At 37.1% G+C, this 18657-nt stretch overlaps 1 long non-coding RNA gene across 2 annotated transcripts in view; it reads right to left on the bottom strand.

Moving 5' to 3' along the window:
• LOC144357856 (uncharacterized) overlaps positions 1–12561 on the bottom strand; it is a 64565-nt gene extending 52004 nt beyond the window's left edge. For both annotated transcript variants that reach the window (XR_014930083.1, XR_014930082.1), the window contains exon 1: positions 12112–12561. This is a non-coding gene — a long non-coding RNA (uncharacterized LOC144357856). The remainder of the gene's footprint in view (positions 1–12111) is intronic.
• Between the last annotated feature and the right edge of the window lie 6096 nt (positions 12562–18657).

Raw genomic sequence — 18657 nt, 5'->3', positions numbered from 1 at the left:
GAACAGTATACAAATTAGCTAATTAACATAAGCAGATTAATTCGAAAATAGCATGTTAGTTTTAAAATAAACAAGTGACCTGGCAATAGAGCACAGTCCATCAGTAATAGAAGTATGCACCACATTAGAAAAACAAATAACTTTGGCTTTGTTTACATTCTACTAAAATGACGATAGCTTATCACTAATAAAAATATGAGGATTTCAAGAAGTATTAACAATAATATTTTTGGCCCAAAATTACAAAAATAGAGAATTGAAGATATCGTCACGAAATATCAAATCTTAGACGCCGGACGACGACGATGGACAATCACCTATACCTACAGCTTTACCTGTCATATTGGATGACAGCATACAGACAGACATCGGTTTGACACTGTCTTCCCCTGTGCGCTACACACGGGAGACAATAATATGCGACTTTTTTCTGTTATTTTTTTTTCAAATGAAGAATATTGCTATAGTTGATTATTTTGTGAAATTATAAAATTACTTGTCGTCGGGTATGTTTAGACTTTATTTTGGCTATAATTTGAGTAAACAAGCATTCATTTTTATATTTTTTTTCATACCGTGTTTACTATGAAAACCATTTACTGTGTTAACATAGAAATAAATTCGACGATTCATGTTTTTAAATCTACCATTAAAAGACAGTATCCCCCAAAACTTGGTGCAAGCTACACGGCTTTTGTGAAAGCGATAAGTCGTAGCATCTACAGACGCGGCGGCACAAAATTTGGCAAATTTTGAGGGGGCGAGATCTGCTCACCAGCCTTGTGCCGAGGTTGCGACCTTACTAGGCGTTCCGGGGAGCATGCTCACCCTTAAAAATTTTGAAATCTTGACTCTCTGAGACGCTATTTCCTGCATTTTGAGGGTCAAATTTTGCGAACACAATGAGTTTCAGCTTGATTTTGGAGAGGCGACGCCCCAACATTTTTTCAAGGGAGCAACCGCCCTCTCTGCCCCCACGTGCCGCCGCCACTGATCTAACTTTAACGGATTTCGTGGCGGAGAATCTCGGAACTAACAAAAGTAAACCAATTCTATTGAACACTCACTAGCAGTAATCTCGTAAAATAAATTGTAGCATATTGTTTTACAAATTGCGCCCAGAACTGATATTGTATATATTTGTTTTCTAAAAGTAAAGTGAAATCACATAAAAAAAAACAACAACAAAAACGAAAAAACAAAACGGAATTGAGATTGTGGTTTTGTGTTTAGTCCCCTAACTGATTAAAGCAAACGAGTTATTAACTGTGAATTATTGAAGAAATTATTGAGAAATAACAGAAGAAAAACTGACAACAAAGCCGACCAACATCTTCCTTGTGCACTAATTGCTATGCGTTATGTACCGATAGAGGGCGCAATATTACATTGGCTCATTGACCGAACATTTGGTTACGTACATTCCTGTAACTTTCTCTCACATTTTTTGGAAAGTTATTTGATAATTCACCGTTATTTATTTCAATAGTGACACACATATAAATCAAAAGAAACACATTATTTATTTGTCATTTTCTCTTTGGACGATTGTGTTATTCTGAATTAGAAAAAGAAGAACTTCAACTTTGGATTGTCATGAATTTTGTTTATTTATTAGTTCACATGGATTTAATGGAAACTATGCCACAATTTGCCAAGGTTTTTAGGCTGTATTGATTTATAATGTGATCACGCACGAAAAACGATAATAATATTCAGATAAAATCAACTTGCCATTTTAGTTTAATAGCTTAATTATACCTATTATATATCATTAAAATTATCAGATATGTACGTCATTTTATGAAATCACATGTTGCCGCAAAGACCCTCTTCTCTGGGTCTATGGTTACCTTGATGACAAGAATGTCATAAATTGGCGCCACCATGCGACAAAATGTTATTCTTCTATTCATGCTGAAAAAAGCGCCACCTGTCGACCAGGATTAGAGAACAGACTCAGTGCTATATTCAGGGCTCATACCACTAATTGAATTTCCATAGACGACAATGTTAACATATGACGAGATTGCTATATGAAAATGACGAAGAAAGTTGAAAATATGGCTCAAAAATGGGAAATCAACATGCCAGTAATCAACCATATGAAAAAAACATGTTGGCCAGCTCAAACTCTTGCAAATCTCAGGTAAACAAGACACACCTACTGTATTTGGATTGCACCAAGAGAAATCACTGGAAAAACACCAAGATTAGAACATCCGAATACACACAGAATAAACCCACAGGTACACAGCCACTAAGTAGTAAACAAAAGACCACAAGTTGGTCTCACCTCTGACCCAGGTGATTACGCCCTCAAACAGGGAGCACCTGAGAAAAAAAAAATATTTAAAAAATTTCATTGGTTCTTGCTAGGCATTTAAATTGACTACGAGCAGCCATTTGTTGATTAGTGGCATGAGACCTAGAGAGCAGGTCAAGTAACAATGGGTATTCCTTTAGTATAATCCAATTCACATTTCAACAAAGCTATGTCAATACTAATGGTAAGCCCTGTCCAGTTATATCACCTAAATATGACTCTCTATAATGCAGTTACACACAATTAACTCACTTTGTAGTTAGGATATAATGAGTAAATTACCATTTCGTTAATATTAAATATTCAAGTGTATATGTGAAACGAAAAATTATAATGGTAAAGGTTGTTATTTAAACTTGAAAACAATTATGACCTGACATACACATCGTTATAACAAGTGCATACTAGTATTTTATCATATTTAGAAATGATAAAGCGTAGTTCACTCGTTTTACTGCGACAAATGTGAATATTGACAGAGTATAAATTTTCAAAAATAGAAAAGCGTAAAAAGGTCATAACAAAACAGTTTTTCAAGATGCCAATCTCGCCAGTTGTATGCATTAATGTGATTAGCTGAAATGGAGATAGAAAACCGTTGTACACCGTAACATGTAGCAACAATTAAATTATTCTGGTAATACAACCGCTGTTAAAATATAACCACTGACATCCCTTGATTATTTTTTTAATGAATAATTAAAAATTCTGTATGAAATGTCCCAATATATAAGAAAATGACTGTAACAAAAATGTAATATAATAACGCGTTATCACTAAGTTTTATGGAAGCTCTGCAAAGTTTTACGGAAGCACCACAAAAAAGTCAATTTTTCGAGAATAGTTTTGGAAATCCACATTTCAAAATGCGCTCCAACAAGGCTTCCAATGCACTGGTCGTATAAGAATAGGTGAGAAAACGGTGACATTTCTGCACACTTATAAAAACGGTTACTTATGAAATGTTCAGGGAAAGCTTAAAAATCGGACGAAAAGCAAATCTTCGCACAGTTTAGAAAACGAACTATATTTTTCATTCATATCATTTTAACTGACATCAACACCTTATATTGGCGTTGTTTGGGCTGAAGTTTGGGTATATCAGTAGGTCCACGGATAGACTTGAACAATCCCGAACATCGTGTAATCATAAACTATGAGACTATAGCAATAGTATTATTGTTGGGAACTTGAAGTTGAGGGAGTCGAATGTAGTCTGAAGTGTGACTTTCATGTGTATTTGTCTTCGTTTTCAATTTCTTCAAGTATTGTTTTAGCCTGGATGGGTTCTACATGTTTCTTCATGTTTCGAATTGTTGCCTCCATTACGTTTTTGTCTGACACAAGAAATTCTCCTTTTCTCATAATATCTTCAGCCTTGTTGGATCGCTTGGTCATTTGGCCTTTGTTGTCCTTCCGTTTCTTTTAAGCCCATTGGCTTACTGTCTGAGTTGCACGATCGGTAGGCATGTCGAAGATGTTTTAGTCTTGACTGGAGACTCAAGATTATGGTTTCGGCACCAAAATGTAGGAAAAGACTCGGGTCGTGGAATGAAGGAGACTAAGGCGAGGTGTGTATACAAATCAGCAACTGATTTAATCATAAAAACTAAACTAAACTACTGTTACAATTCAATATTTGTAATGTATAAACTACATATGGTTAGACGTCTTTTCAAGTTATCTAAGCCGACAAAGATACCACACATTTTCTGACACAGGGGGTACTCACTCTGATTTTGGGTGCATGAGAGGGCTTCGCGACGAGTTGAAAAGTGGACCCTAAGAGACCGACGCTGAGGGCGTTGGCGTTTTGTCGCTCGAGCTCGAGCGTGGAAATGGTGGTCACAACAGCGGAGCATACCTGTATACTCACAAAACAGAACGCCGGATACGCATAATTTGTAATGTTTTTATTTTATTTTATTTTATTAGGTTAAATCAGATCTATGCCAAATATAAACACCCCTCGCTAAGACTCGCAATAGTATTGAACTAAGCACAGATCCGTTTTTAAAGTCGGGCATGTCAAAAAAAAAATGTTGAAATATCGTTCAAGAAGTAGCTACTTGACATCCTTCCCCCTTTTGTGTCCTCAAATGTCAATTCAGGCAAATATAATAAGTATGCAATCACTGTGATGTGTCTGACAATGATTCGTACAATATTTAGTGTTCAAGGGCGGTGGTTGTCACGCCGCGCATGTGCGACATTTGACATTGATTTTCCCCACAATCCAATGCGTTCTTCTATAGAAATCACAAGTACGAGTTTTGACCTGGTCGCAACATGCAGTAATTACTACCGATGGGTCCTTCGATACCTTCCAATCACCAAGGAAATTTCATATCTAATGCTTAGTAAAGTCTCAGTTTGTACTCGTTGGTCCGCGCAACAGTTAGAATCGCTATTTTTGTTCATATGAAGTCCCATATCTCGCGCGTGCGTGGCGCGACGACCACCGCCTTTAACACAAATGCTGTTAGACGATTGCGTAAAACGTAACTGCACTGTCATCAGCGCTCAGTGAATTAATCCTATTACCTCTCGAAATAAACATGGTTTTTAACTTTTATTAAGATTGCAAAAATATATATACAAACCATATAAATTCGGTATTTTTGACATTTATCTTAACTACTGTGAGAACTAACAAAAAACATTAATACAAATGCATACATTAAAAGAACGAATTAAACAATGTCACTTTGTATTAAATGTAAATTTCTTGTTCTCTAAATGTGATTTTATGAAATTCATGTTCGTTGTTGTTTTGCTAGTTTTTTTTTTTCGTTTTAACCTCATATGAGAGAAATTTGTTAAATAATCTGTCTTATTTGATGTCATAAGTGACGTTTTACATGGTATGCAAAATTAGAATTTGAATACAGATCTTTTCTGGCACATGGCCTACAACCAAAAGGAAAACCTATACTTAATTAATTAATTAATTAATTAAGAGTAGTTGGGAACCTAACAGAATGGTTATTTAGTGTAAAAAATGTATCAGAAATAATGCAGTAATAGCCACCTAATAAACATCGGTGAAGCAATTTTCAATTGCTTATTATTTTCTTTTAAAATATTTTTTTCTCATTTCTAACTGTGTTTCCAGCTCAGATTGGACACCATTGATATAATATCACAAAGCTGTGGAATCCAAAATAAAACACAGACCTTGGTCTTATAATTGATTTAATGCTTGATTAAGGCAACTGACAGTTTTGGCAACACGACAAGTGTAATTACATTATTTGACTGGTGAAAAAAAAGTTTCCGTTTATTGCAAAATCGTTATAGTTTATTTTTCTTTCATCGTTATATACTTTACACGTATGTTTACACCTTTGTCCATCAATTTGGAATGAATCAATAGTTTAAATATTTTAAATAGAATCTATACACTCATACTTAATTTTGTCAATATATGTACATGTACTGATAAATAGTTACTACATATAAATTTTAAATGTTTATAATACAGACACATATATATACATTTGTTGTGATATGGTATTGATTTCTTGCATTCATCAAAAAATGTGACTTTTTTATTAGGTAAGTCTCGTCTGGATTTTTTTACTTTTCAGTTCCCAACTATTCACATAGTTTTTTAGCCATTTTACAAAAAAAAACAAGTTTTTAATGTATAACTTATCCGACTAAAGGCCAAAATCATATGCCTTGTGTATATTGTTTGGCATATCATTGATTCTAGACCAGTGGCTTACCGTCTGTATTCATGGCACGCCAATAGAATATCTTCCTGGTTCAAAAAGGCAGGCAATGCTCCAGGGATTGTAATTTAATTTACTTTCAGTTCAAATTTAAATAAAAACTTGTTCACGGGTGAGTTGAGTTTAACATTTCAATGATGCTTGAACGAAATATGAGAACCAATCATGGCTACATCTTTGTAGTCTGTGAAACAGTCACGTGTTCTTAACGTTTCAAGTGGATTTACTATATATAGAAATGACGTAATCATAAACCGTTGTTCAAAGGGCGGTGGTCGTCGCGCCGCGTTCAGTTCGATATGGGACTAATAGCGACGTATACAACGCGTGTAAAAAACATTGTTTATTTACATGAAATTCGAACACGCGCTGCGCGACGACCACCGCTTTTTAACTTCGCGTTAGTGACTGGGGTAAAATTATATTTAATTGTCGCAAAGAAAAGAAAATTTTACTTTTATTTTTCAATGGAGGAATACTTAGCCCATAAAACGAAACAATGGAAAGATTTCTAAACACATTTGATGTGCTATTGGCGATACTATGACCAAAAGTATAAATTTTACAATGGCATCATATTAGATTAGACTAGATTAATTATGACTAATTAATTGTACTAGTTTGTGCTAGTTATTTCTGTTGCTAGTTATTTCTATTATGTTTTTCACCATGACTACGTTATTGTATTACTTTTAGATGCTTTGTTTTGAGCAAAACCCTAAATATTTTACAACCTTTATAAATACGTCTGTGTCAATTCTGGATTGTCTGATGTACTGATTAATCTGAATCGACTTTATGAATAACTTAACACATGACGTACTGCTTGGTGACGTCATTACCGTACTTTGGGTGTGTGTTGATAAAGTAACAGTAGCTTATATGACGTAATACGTATATGACGTAAATATATATATATATATATCAAATATATAACGCCATCAGTCGAAAATAAATTATATACACAATTTGAGCATTGTAAAAATTTACAGTACCCATGTGATTTTCACCCAAGGGTCAAGGCATGGTATACATAAAGGTTATATGTTATTACTAAACTGCAAGAAAATCTGTTCACAATTAATCATCGTAGTATTAGTCATCGTAGTTTTATGGTTCATTGTGCATCTGTTTTTTGAGAAAAAAAGGTAAGGTAAAGCCCACTAAGAATATTGTCAATTCTTCTAGACATGGACTAAATGAGCTACAAGCATGAAATTCGATACATTCAAGTCATCCCAAATCTCATCTAAATTCACATAGTTTTATAAACATTCTTTATTTCAACCCATTATTTAAAGGGCGGTGATCGTCGCGCAGCGCGTGTTCGAATTTCATGTAAATAAACAATGTATTTTACACGTGTTGTATACGTCGCTATGAGTTCCATATCGAACAGGACGCGGCACGACGACTGCCGCCCTTTAATGTTTGATGCATGGTTCTAAAAATATGCTCATGTTAGTGCTAGTGCATAAAATAAAAGTATTTTACCATTTGTATTTAATTGATGCGGCAATGGCATGTCTTCATAGTTCTATGAGGCAAGGAATGTTCGCGGCTTTGCAATATAATAATAAGGTTATTACGAGGATACCGCTGTGCATCTTTTCCTCCCAATGATACATTATGGGAATGCCAAAATTCAAAAAGTTTAGAACGGAATCAGCGAACTTCTTCGTGTGGAGCCATGTTTGTTTTTATTATTAGAGGACGCTTATTCCATATCATTCCATATTTGGAATTCACATTTCCTTATATGCATGGTAGAATGAAAATACTCCGTAAAATACCGCCAAATTACGGCACGTTGTAACTTATGTAATCATTCCATATTTGGAATTCACATTTCCTTATATGCATGGTAGAATGAAAATACCCCGTAAAATACTGCAAAATTACGGCACGTTGTAACTTATGGCGTTACGGTGACAGATGTATAATAATATAATTTAAATTAAGTTAAAGATTTACAATATTATATAACACTTCTCCATATGAGTTGTGACGAGAATATCATAAACGAGCCTGCGTTTCAAGTCACTGTATTTAATATGATACCAGAATAATCAAGCCTTAGATGTGAGTGGACATTTAGTGAAAAACAATCATCTACTATACAGTGAATACTTAGCTGGGAGCATGAAGTTTGATGCCTAAATGTACGATAAAACATGCACTGAACTGGCCGTGTATGGCGCCCTACGTAAACGCGTGTGCCACACCTCCGTATTTTAGTCATTAACCCCGGTGTCAAAAATAATCAATTAACCCGTTGCCGTCAAGTTTTCGTGATCTGTATAATAACAATCACTTCATTCACGTTTTTTTTTATTTGTGCGATATTTACACTACCCGGCAGTGGTGTCACCGTGTGTTGACGACTAATGTATAGCAGGCAGGGTTCAGGGCCAACTCACGTACACGCGGCACAATGAACGCATTGATTCAGTGCACAGTGCACCTTTCATGGTCTCCAAGGACCGAAATTATCACAACATCCTTTATAATTTCTACAATGAATTCAGCTCTCGAGAAGTGTTTATCGCTCGAAAATGAAAGTGTAAACGGCAGATTGGTGGGAAATGGTCCACTTGTGTTGAATTGCGGGCAAGACAATTCAACAGCATTGAGGGCGATAACAATCTATGTATACCCACCCTTCTCGGTCAACAAGACACGACACTTATTATTTTATCACCTGTGCAAGGCATTTTTAATCGATAACGTCATTTTTAGATATCATAACATTTTCATTAACCTGGTGCTATACTTGATAAATCAGGGATACGCGACAGTGCTAGCATGAACTCAGTAGTAGAAATCGGCCAACGTCCTGGGGCTGAGGTTACGATTACCTCCCACAAACTTATAAGGAAGAAACAGTACTGTTGAATAAAGCATCCCATTCATACTGTGGTAACGACTTACTAGATCATACCTAGCACATAAGGTGAAAGAAGCGATTTGTTTATATGAATTAGAATACACTCAAAATAATAGTATGTCATAATGCTTTGTAAATTGGTGTAAAACCGAGAACAATTCTACAGAACCATAATCATTTCTACCATTGAACAGTGATTATAAATCAGAATTAGATGTTTTCGTGACGTCATAGCTTTACATTATTATACGATAATGTAAACCTTTATTCTCGAGTGAATTAATTTTTAGAAAAGCCTCCAAATTTAACTAAATTTGTTTAAATCTGGAAGCGGTGATTATGAATCCCCGCAACGTCATCTTGAATTCGGAAAAGAGACGAGACGTGATAATGCGACAAACCCGACTCCGCATCCAATATGACCATGTGAAGGATTCGTAATTGTTTAAATACACGCCTTTGTAACTCTCAGATTGGTTTTCAATGTCACAAACTGATAGCTATAAAGGTTTATTTCCGAAATGTTATTTCGATACTTGCGAGGGAGGGGATGGGGGTGTCAGCATATTAAAAAGATATTACCTGACTACTGTTTACCAGAAGACGGGCACGGAACTTTTTATGACTGAACTCTTGAAAGTAGTCCGGTGCCGGGCAACAACTCAAACGTTGTATTGTACATTCATTCGTCATTGCCATGCTGGAAATACTCTGCAATTAACACGAGATATGGGGTCCACAATATACAATGTATGCCACTGTTCCAAATCACAAGATTCGAGGATTAATGCTTGTATGTGCTAGTGGGGTGCATCACAGATGTTATTAACCCTCGCGACTTTTGCAAAACAATCACCCTACATGCTCCGTGCTCATTTCGACGTCAAAATTCAACCGCAAAAGTAAATAAACGCGGATTACATGCAAAAACTTGCCATCGAGTGCGTAACATATTATTACTGAATGTTATACACAAGTTCTCATATTTGCATTAATATGAGACTATGATTCAATTCAGAAAAAGTAAATGGAAACTGAATGGAAATGAGGTCTGAATTGCCGGGAAAATGTTGATATCATTACATCTCTAAACTCTTTTGGCACGGAGTGTAAAACATATTGTATTAATATTGAAGATTTCTAATATCAGACATTTTTGTTATTTTATCTAGTAAATTCTCAATTAGGTAAAATTGATTCACTATGATTAATAAGAGCCGTATTCGATGCAATAATAAAAACGCCAGGTATGCACGATAAGAACGATAAGTTGCGCATGCGCATTTGATTTTGTTTTTTGGTACAAGCGAATATATCAATAATTGCAGTCGCTATGCTAACTCCCCAAATATCTAACAGAATTATTTAAACATGGTCCGCAGCTCAAGTATTACTAACTTTAACGTTTAAACCTTCTTTGTATGTACTTGTAAAGTGTTTACAGTGTCGAAGATATGTTATCATATTATTTTGAATCAACTCTCAGGTAGTTTCAACATTTAAGGCCGTGAAGAGGGTTATAGATCACCCAGGGGAACGTTTGAATATTCTCTCTGTGTACTTAAGCATAAAAACTCTCCATATTCATTATTTGAAATTTAAAAAGAACCCCATATTGAAGTCATTATAATGAATGATATATCACCAATATTATGCACTATTATATTTCTGACTGGAATACGCCACTTATTATATCGTAATGGTTACCTATTGACCTCTAATCAATCACTGCTTGTAACAGTGGAATGGATTCAATGGTGTCCAAGTGTGGAGCTTCTGGGTGTGCGTGCTGTTTTTTTCCCAATACACGCTGCACCCCAGTATGAAACCCCCGACACCCGCGTCTTCACGGGGAGCAGCGTATCCCAAGAATACCGACTCGTGACTTGGAACAATCACACCGATACGTACGTGACCTGTCCAGATCAAGAATGAACCCTTCAAATACACTCCTCCGGTATTTTTAAACTTCTTAGGAAGCTTTGCATGATGGAATAAACCGTATTCCTACTTAGCCATTTAAAAAAGTAACATTATATAAGTCCCAGTCACTTGTTAATGGTCGCTCACGCTAACGAGATTATAGAGACACGCAATGTTAAGTCTATAACACATACAAATAAACTATTCCATTAAAACCACGGCGTTTATAGAAAAAAGTGCTTCCAATGTCATTAAGTAGAAATGCAAATTCAACTCTGAGACTGAAATATGGTATATTATTCATTATGTAACAAATACCACGCTAATCTTTGAAACAATAAATCACCGACTCAAGAGTGCCGTTTTAACTGATAAGTTGACGTGTTAAAGAGCCTAATACGAACAGTACGGGGTGAAAAAGCACGTGACTTGTCGATAGCGGTACATACCGAACAATCAAGACCCATTAAACGGCTGCAAATCGCCACATAATGATTAATAATTGCCTAATAAAACACCCTAATGCCGCGCGTTATCAGTGGATAATATGATTGCGTCGGATCGCACCACCTTGCTCATTGGACGCGACACAATCGGGTCCCCTCTCCATTAGCGACTATGTACTTACCGGGTTTTTGCAATCGCGTGAGCTTTGCTATTTATTTCAAGCGATGCGTTTGTGCAGAAGAAAAAAACACGCTGAAGAACGTGGCCCAATACCCCCGCGACGAATAATAGCCCATTCATGGCCTACTGCAGAACATGCGGAAAATATGCGGGTATTGGTCGTATTACCACAACAACACAGTAAGTTGTTCCGACAAGACCCCAACACAATACGTTCACATCCACATTCATTATTAAATTAGTGTAATTATGACAATTAATAAATATTCATGACTAAAATAAAAATTAGTAATCAGCTAAAAGTGAAATACAAATAGATGATTTGTTTTGGTATTCTCCCAGCTCCACCCCCCGTGCATTCGCGTGAAACAAATGAAATGAAAATACTGCTTGTTGGCACTAATAGTTTTCCTATTATGTGTTTTTACTCAACATTATGCAACCTGATAAAGAGTCTCTTTTTTTCAAAACAAAATACCAAGGCGCTGTCCATGGAAACCCTGGTTCATCGAGGGAACACAGGGACACATTAAGAACACAATAACCTCACATTCTTTTTTTCTTTGTTTTTACAAATCTCGTATTATTTGTTACGAAATAATAATACCTACTTTTAACGCAGTTAATTAATTATCCGAGCGGTGGCATCTTTGCGTAATGACAGATATTGGCAATTAACGTGGTCATTGCAGCTGGGTTGTACGTCAATTTCACCAAAATGTGTCCCGGACGTTGTATATTTCGTCAACAAGTCGCCTCTGTGCCTGGCAATACAATGAGTCCTCTTCACGGATATTCCCATTCACAAACAACATTCCTGCGTTCAACACGACTGACGAGGTCCCATGCACAGAATACATGCCATGAAAAATAAAATCGGCGATCGTTCACCGGAGACGTTACGTCGAACGGGCGAGCGACCGCACCGTGTCCACTGCTTAACAGTGAATGTGTCACGCGATCGAGACGACTGTAGTCGCTGGTCACAAAATGTAGCGATTGTGCGACCAGCAAATAGACTGCCTCCTTTGTTACGAGGTACGGTGAAAGACAAGTCCCGCCTCTGGGTTGGATGAACGAACAGGCTATTGGTCCGTGGTCTCAAACGTTGGCATTTTGTACATTCCATACATACCATTGTACGGCCGATAGATTACCTACCCATACAATCGGACATTGAATACTCGTTGTTTCCGACTGTTTGGACATTTACTACCACGATAACCCCACAGATACTCTAAGGTTTAAAATATTTATTTGACACTCTTTTCTCACGTCAATATGTATATATATAAGTAGATTTTTAATAATTAATGGTTATTAATTCCGATAACATAGCTCGCTTATGGCGGTATTGAGAAATTACATAATTGTATGCAAACAAATAAAGCAATAATTAACAAATCGTCGAATTTTATACTGTAATGGTAGCACCCCACATGTTGTGAGTCGGCGCCGAATACCGAACCACAGCAGAAAATGAGAATACCGCGAATATACTGAAATACGGTGCATATCTGCGTTCAAAATATACACGAAAATTGCAATTTTGTTTGTTTTTTTCAGCGAAGCATTTTAACCTTTTTTTTATTCAGCGAGAGTTTGGCCTGTGGTAAAAACACACCCGTTCAATTGGTCGCTATGCGAACGCCGCGGTAACAGTCTGCCATGCGTGGATAAACAGACCTTGGAACAATGAAGCAGTGTTCTGAGCTTTGCAATAAACAACCTGGTATCGCAACATACAGCACCCTGGCAAACAAACCGTCCAGTTATAGACGCCGAATCAATGATAACCACCCCTAAACAAAGCACACAGTAATTTCCTTTAATGTTAAAATGTGACCAAGTCTAAATTATCGAACTTCCCATAAATCCGTGTTCAATTTAGAGCCACGCTTTGATTTTTTTAAATTCATTCTTTTCTAAAACGAAATTGCCTGTACATAGTCGTATCGCGATTTGGCTTGGGTGTATCGATATCGAGACGTGAGCAAATGTTTACAGAAGCCAGCGACCTGGAAAGGATATTGTCATGCCTGAGTTGTTGGTAGAAATACATTGCCATCTTCTCCCAATTCAACTCACAGTGTCAGATGCAAGATCTCTCGACACCTGTGGGTGTGGGCGTGCCCGTGGTTCACAGGGGCGTTACAAATATGTGAGCGCGGAGTTGTCCTTGACTTTTAGCTCAACGGCAGATTGATCTGCGGCAGCATGGATACCATCCGTCCGTCTACAGAGAAGTATAACTAAATAAAATATCAACTCCACGGAACAGTCAAGTACTGTATTCGCGCAGACGGTTCATAGTCACGTGACTTGATGCAGACGTTCATAAGATCAGTGTAAATGCATTCGGCCATTACATCCGTATCAATAAAGGCACGCAACCCATTCTTTGGCTAGTTATGTACTTTTAAATGAATGGTATTTTACATTCAATTGCCTATACAAATCAGAGGTTATACGTGTCACCACAGTCCAGATATCAAGTACATGCCATCCACTGCTCAGAAACTTGTTTTATTAAAACAAGACGTATATTTTGACAGAAACATTAATTCATATCTACAGTTCCGAATAAGTATTAAAGATTTTGAAAAAAACTATTGCTGGTTTAAATCCGAGTCGAGTCCCTACACGAAACACTTCCTGAGTAGGGTTGCACCAGTATCATAGACCGGACGACTTATTTGTTTCTTTCCTATTCGAAACAGTAATGTTGTATTTGTAGTATTCATTCGTGTTCTGCCATCGGCGCAGGTAAAATACACATATCAGTATAGCAAAACAAAACCCTGGCAATGGAAAAACCTCACTGCTGTAGAAGCACAATCGCCACCAACGTCCGAAAACACAAATAAGGACCAGCAACGATCTTTCATGACCATGGTAACCCCTGACCAAGCAGGAGGGGGTTATACAGTTGTATTACCTTCTAAGGCATGTACAATACACCCACATATTGTTTGAGGATGACGTACAATCTTGATACAATGACGTCTTAAACCCATTATTTTTGTAAATCGTAAAAGTAACGTTTTAGCGAATATTACGCACAGATATTAACATATACACAGTTATGCATAATAACTCGCTACATAACTGTGCATTCAATTATATATCGCGTGATTTCTGCTGTTAATGTTGCAACAATAAATCTACACAGATTTAACATTATTTTGGATCAATGGATATCCAACTACTCAGTGCTGTATTATGTTATTCACAGTCTCTTCACCACTGAATGTTAATTAACCGTTTCACTACAATATACAACTTTTTCACCTTACGCGAAATAGTCCCTTTCATCCAAACTGTTGTTTTAAATGTTTTGCTTACAATATATATGAAATACCATGACCTGTGTTTGCTTCAAAATTAACGAAAATCAAAAAAAAAAATCCACAGACCGTATTACATGTCTCACGTACTGTTCTTTTTTTTTTTTTTTTATAAATAACGTAAAATTGATTAATCTTCGGCATTTATTATTAGAAAGTATCATCAATGCTAGAACTAACACTACGCTACGTAGAGGTTGGCTCAATATAATCGGCCACATCGTGAAACTATGCGCTCTGCAGCCCGTACAAGACCCGCATTATAATATAATAAAATAATCTTTTGAAAATTCTATAAATACGGTATAATTCTGTAATGAATATTTATATACACTGAAGATAAAACGCATTGGTGGATACGCATGTATTGACAAATCGTAATATGCCTACTTCTCTGCCATTTTAATGTCAGATCTGTATGACGTCGTGTCGTGAATTCAATCCAGAGATATAAGGGATACACATTTTTTCCGTACACCGATACCTCTAAACTAGAGAGTGGAGTTCTGGAAAAATTTCTCCGCCAAGATGACATCATTGTGCAAGGGTTTCCCAAGTCTGTTAACACCTGGATGATATTCTTACTACAAGAATTATATCCCGATTTGAATGTGTTTTAGCACGGTGACAAGAAAGTGCCTCCAAGGCTAAAGTGGTTGATAATGGAACCCAAGATGTTCGGTGAGGTCGATACACCTTTACTAATGGCCATGAAATCGTTTCAAATGAACCAGAGTGTGACGTCATCGCCACGTCTTATCAAATCACATCTCCCGTACGAAGTATTTCCAAAGCAAGCACTGCAGACTGGTACAAAGAGTATATACATCGCTCGTAATCCTAAAGATGTCGTCACTTCTAGCTATCACTGGTTTAACAAAGCTAGTGCACCACAGGGGATAATTACATGGACAAGCTATCTGAAGTATTTCGTTGATGGGAATCTTCCATTTACACCTTGGAAACAGAGTGGAGACCAGAACGTGTTTTACGTCACCTACGAAGACATGTTAAAAGACACCAAGACTGTCCACGCGATAACATAGTTTCTGGGACGTCCTCTACCGGACTCACAGTTAGAAAGTGCTATATCTAACACTTCCATCATAATAATACAATATCTGCCTCTAAAATCGATATGGACGAGACATCAGCTGCGAAATATATTCTGACGGAGTTTGGTGGGTCCTCAGATGTTTGTTTCTATTAGCGTATCAGGCAGCTTACTAGGTGTCGTACAGACATGACATTGTTGTGACACTAACTCTATGGATTTGTCCAAGTCGATAGCATAGAAGTTGAATTTAAGGTAGAGATGCTTTAGCTGGTGTTGGGTGATCTAGTTTGATGTGAAGTGCAGTTAAAATTCCGTTAATAACATGGGATGATGATTAGATCAGATGACACTTGGAAGGGCTTGTTGTGTTTAACGATAAGGAGACCATCTCTTGCGATGGTAGCGATAGCAAGTTACCTTTTCACATCGCAGATAGTGGTGAGTTTCCTTGATGGTCTTGTTCCTTAGTTGAGCATGCACACGTCGTAAATCTGGACACTGTGTTTGTGTGTGCCACGCTGATCTAGTGGTAAACGGGAGGCGTAGTTTGCTGTTAATCGTGTCTGGGATATTGGATGCCCGTACAACCACGTCCTGGATGAATTGAGAAATTTGCAATGTAGAAAGTTGTGAATGTTACACTTACTTAATGCTTTTAGAACGTTTTCCCAGTTTTGGAGTAGTTTGAGTGGGGTGTTTCCTCCACAGTATGCAGTCACCCAATATGCGATACATTAGCTCCTCAAGAGCAGTTTCTGAACCGGGCATGCTCATGGCTGAACGTGTATATACTCTCACACCACGAAAAGTTTTTGGAACTGGAGAGGAACACAATACAAATTCCTGCGTGCGATGGACTTTATGTGAATGGAGTGTGTCGTCTTTGATTCCATGCCTAACAACGTGTGTGCCTTTGATGGATATATGCTGCATAGCTGGGCGTGCGGAAATGTCATTGACTGTAATGAACGGTGTGCCAGCTAAAATGTCAACATCCAATTCTTCAATGACAAGTGCATCGAGTGCAAGAAAAATGTCGCTTCTACAAAGTGTGATATGAGTCTCACCGATAACTCAAAGTGGTCAGCCCATCAGCCCGGAGTGCTTTTTGTGAACTATTTTGAATTGTAACTCCTATATACTTAGCAAGTGAAGACCTAATCATGTTTGTTTCAGCTACGGTGTCTAGTGTTAATTGCAGAGGGCGATGGTGATAGAAAGCCTTGAAGAATGCAAGTGCGAACACTATTGTTTGATGGTTGGTCACTGTAGATATCTTCACCATCATCCTGGCAACTTATTTGGTGAGATTTAAAAATGAAAAAGCGATCTTCTGTTGTTGGTATTTAGGACCACCAGCTTGTTTACACAATAGGCATGATTTAGTGCTCTGGCGCTTGGTTGATGTTGTAGTCGGTTTTGGAGAGTCCTTGGTGTGTATATACTGATTGGCAACGGAGCGCAAAACCTTGGCGTCAACTGAAGCGTGAACCTCCTCCAGAAGAGAATATAATGCCTGAGAAATTTCTGGTTTTAGAGTAGCAAGCGTCTTTGAGCGTAACTCAGTGCCATACCGTTGTTTCACTGAGCTTGGTAGCTCTGGGTGTAAGAGACGTAATCATATGAGCACAATGATGTTTTCTTGGGAAGGTGTGAGTTCTTCATCAATGGTGATGGTTTCCACCATGATGTTTTATATCACTGTCATGATGTAACAAGTTGTCCTCAATAAATGAAACCAGGCGTTGGTATAGATCTTCTGGGCGCTCGTCAGCTTCTAATTTAATATTATTAAAATCCAGGAAATGTGAACCTGAGGTCTGGAAGTCATAGTGTAAACGAATTGCTTGCCAGATTGATGACATACATGTGGATGACTTTATGATGGTGTTGCGTGAAATCACAGACAATAATTGGCAATTTGGCCCAGCATTAATTCGCGATGGCATTAGACTTCCTATTCCATGTAAAATCATTGGCAAGACACGTAGCACAATTTGGATCCAATGACAAAATATATTGCAGATTATGTCGCAAAGCTTCGAACGACGACGTTATTGACTCGTGTTTGGTCAAACTCCACTGTTTTGGTTCATGCACATTATAGGCCACGATAGCAGTTCAATATAAAGCGAAACACTAACATAAAGTGTACTTCTTACCGCTATAGTAGAAGCAAGTTCACTGGTGATTACATGAATGACCGGACTTCTTAGGGACGATATTTAGCGTCGATTTCGTATCCCGACAATGCCACCACGCCAGTAATGATACAAACACTGGTGAACGATAAGAAACAGCTTTATTGATAAGCAACAACAATGGCGGATAAACCCGGCACGTACTAAAGGTTATAGGAGAGTGCACAGGCCTGATTAGTTTTTGGTTAAAATCCTTAAATATTGATTAGCTAATTTGAATAATGATTAGTCTCAAAAAATTTTCAATGAAACTAGTTACATAAATAATGCACCGGAGATAATGCACAGATGTGATCAGTTTTTAGTTGATGCATATTAAATATTAGTAGTAGTTTCCTTTTCCGATGATATCTCAAAAACGAATAATTGCATTAACAATGAATAGCTTTTGGTTGAAATCAGAGCATATTTATTACTTAATTTTCATAAATGGGATCAGTCATGTTACCTAATTAATATACATAACTGTAATGTATGTTGATGTCGTATGAATATTGTGAAGAATTACCATGAATAATTATGCAATTGGGCATATTATCATAACATAGTTGA

This window comes from Saccoglossus kowalevskii, chromosome 8 (genome assembly GCF_978046115.1).
Source record: "Saccoglossus kowalevskii chromosome 8, keSacKowa6.1, whole genome shotgun sequence".
In the NCBI taxonomy this organism is placed as follows: domain Eukaryota; kingdom Metazoa; phylum Hemichordata; class Enteropneusta; family Harrimaniidae; genus Saccoglossus; species Saccoglossus kowalevskii.
This window is presented reverse-complemented; position numbering and strand designations above follow the sequence as displayed.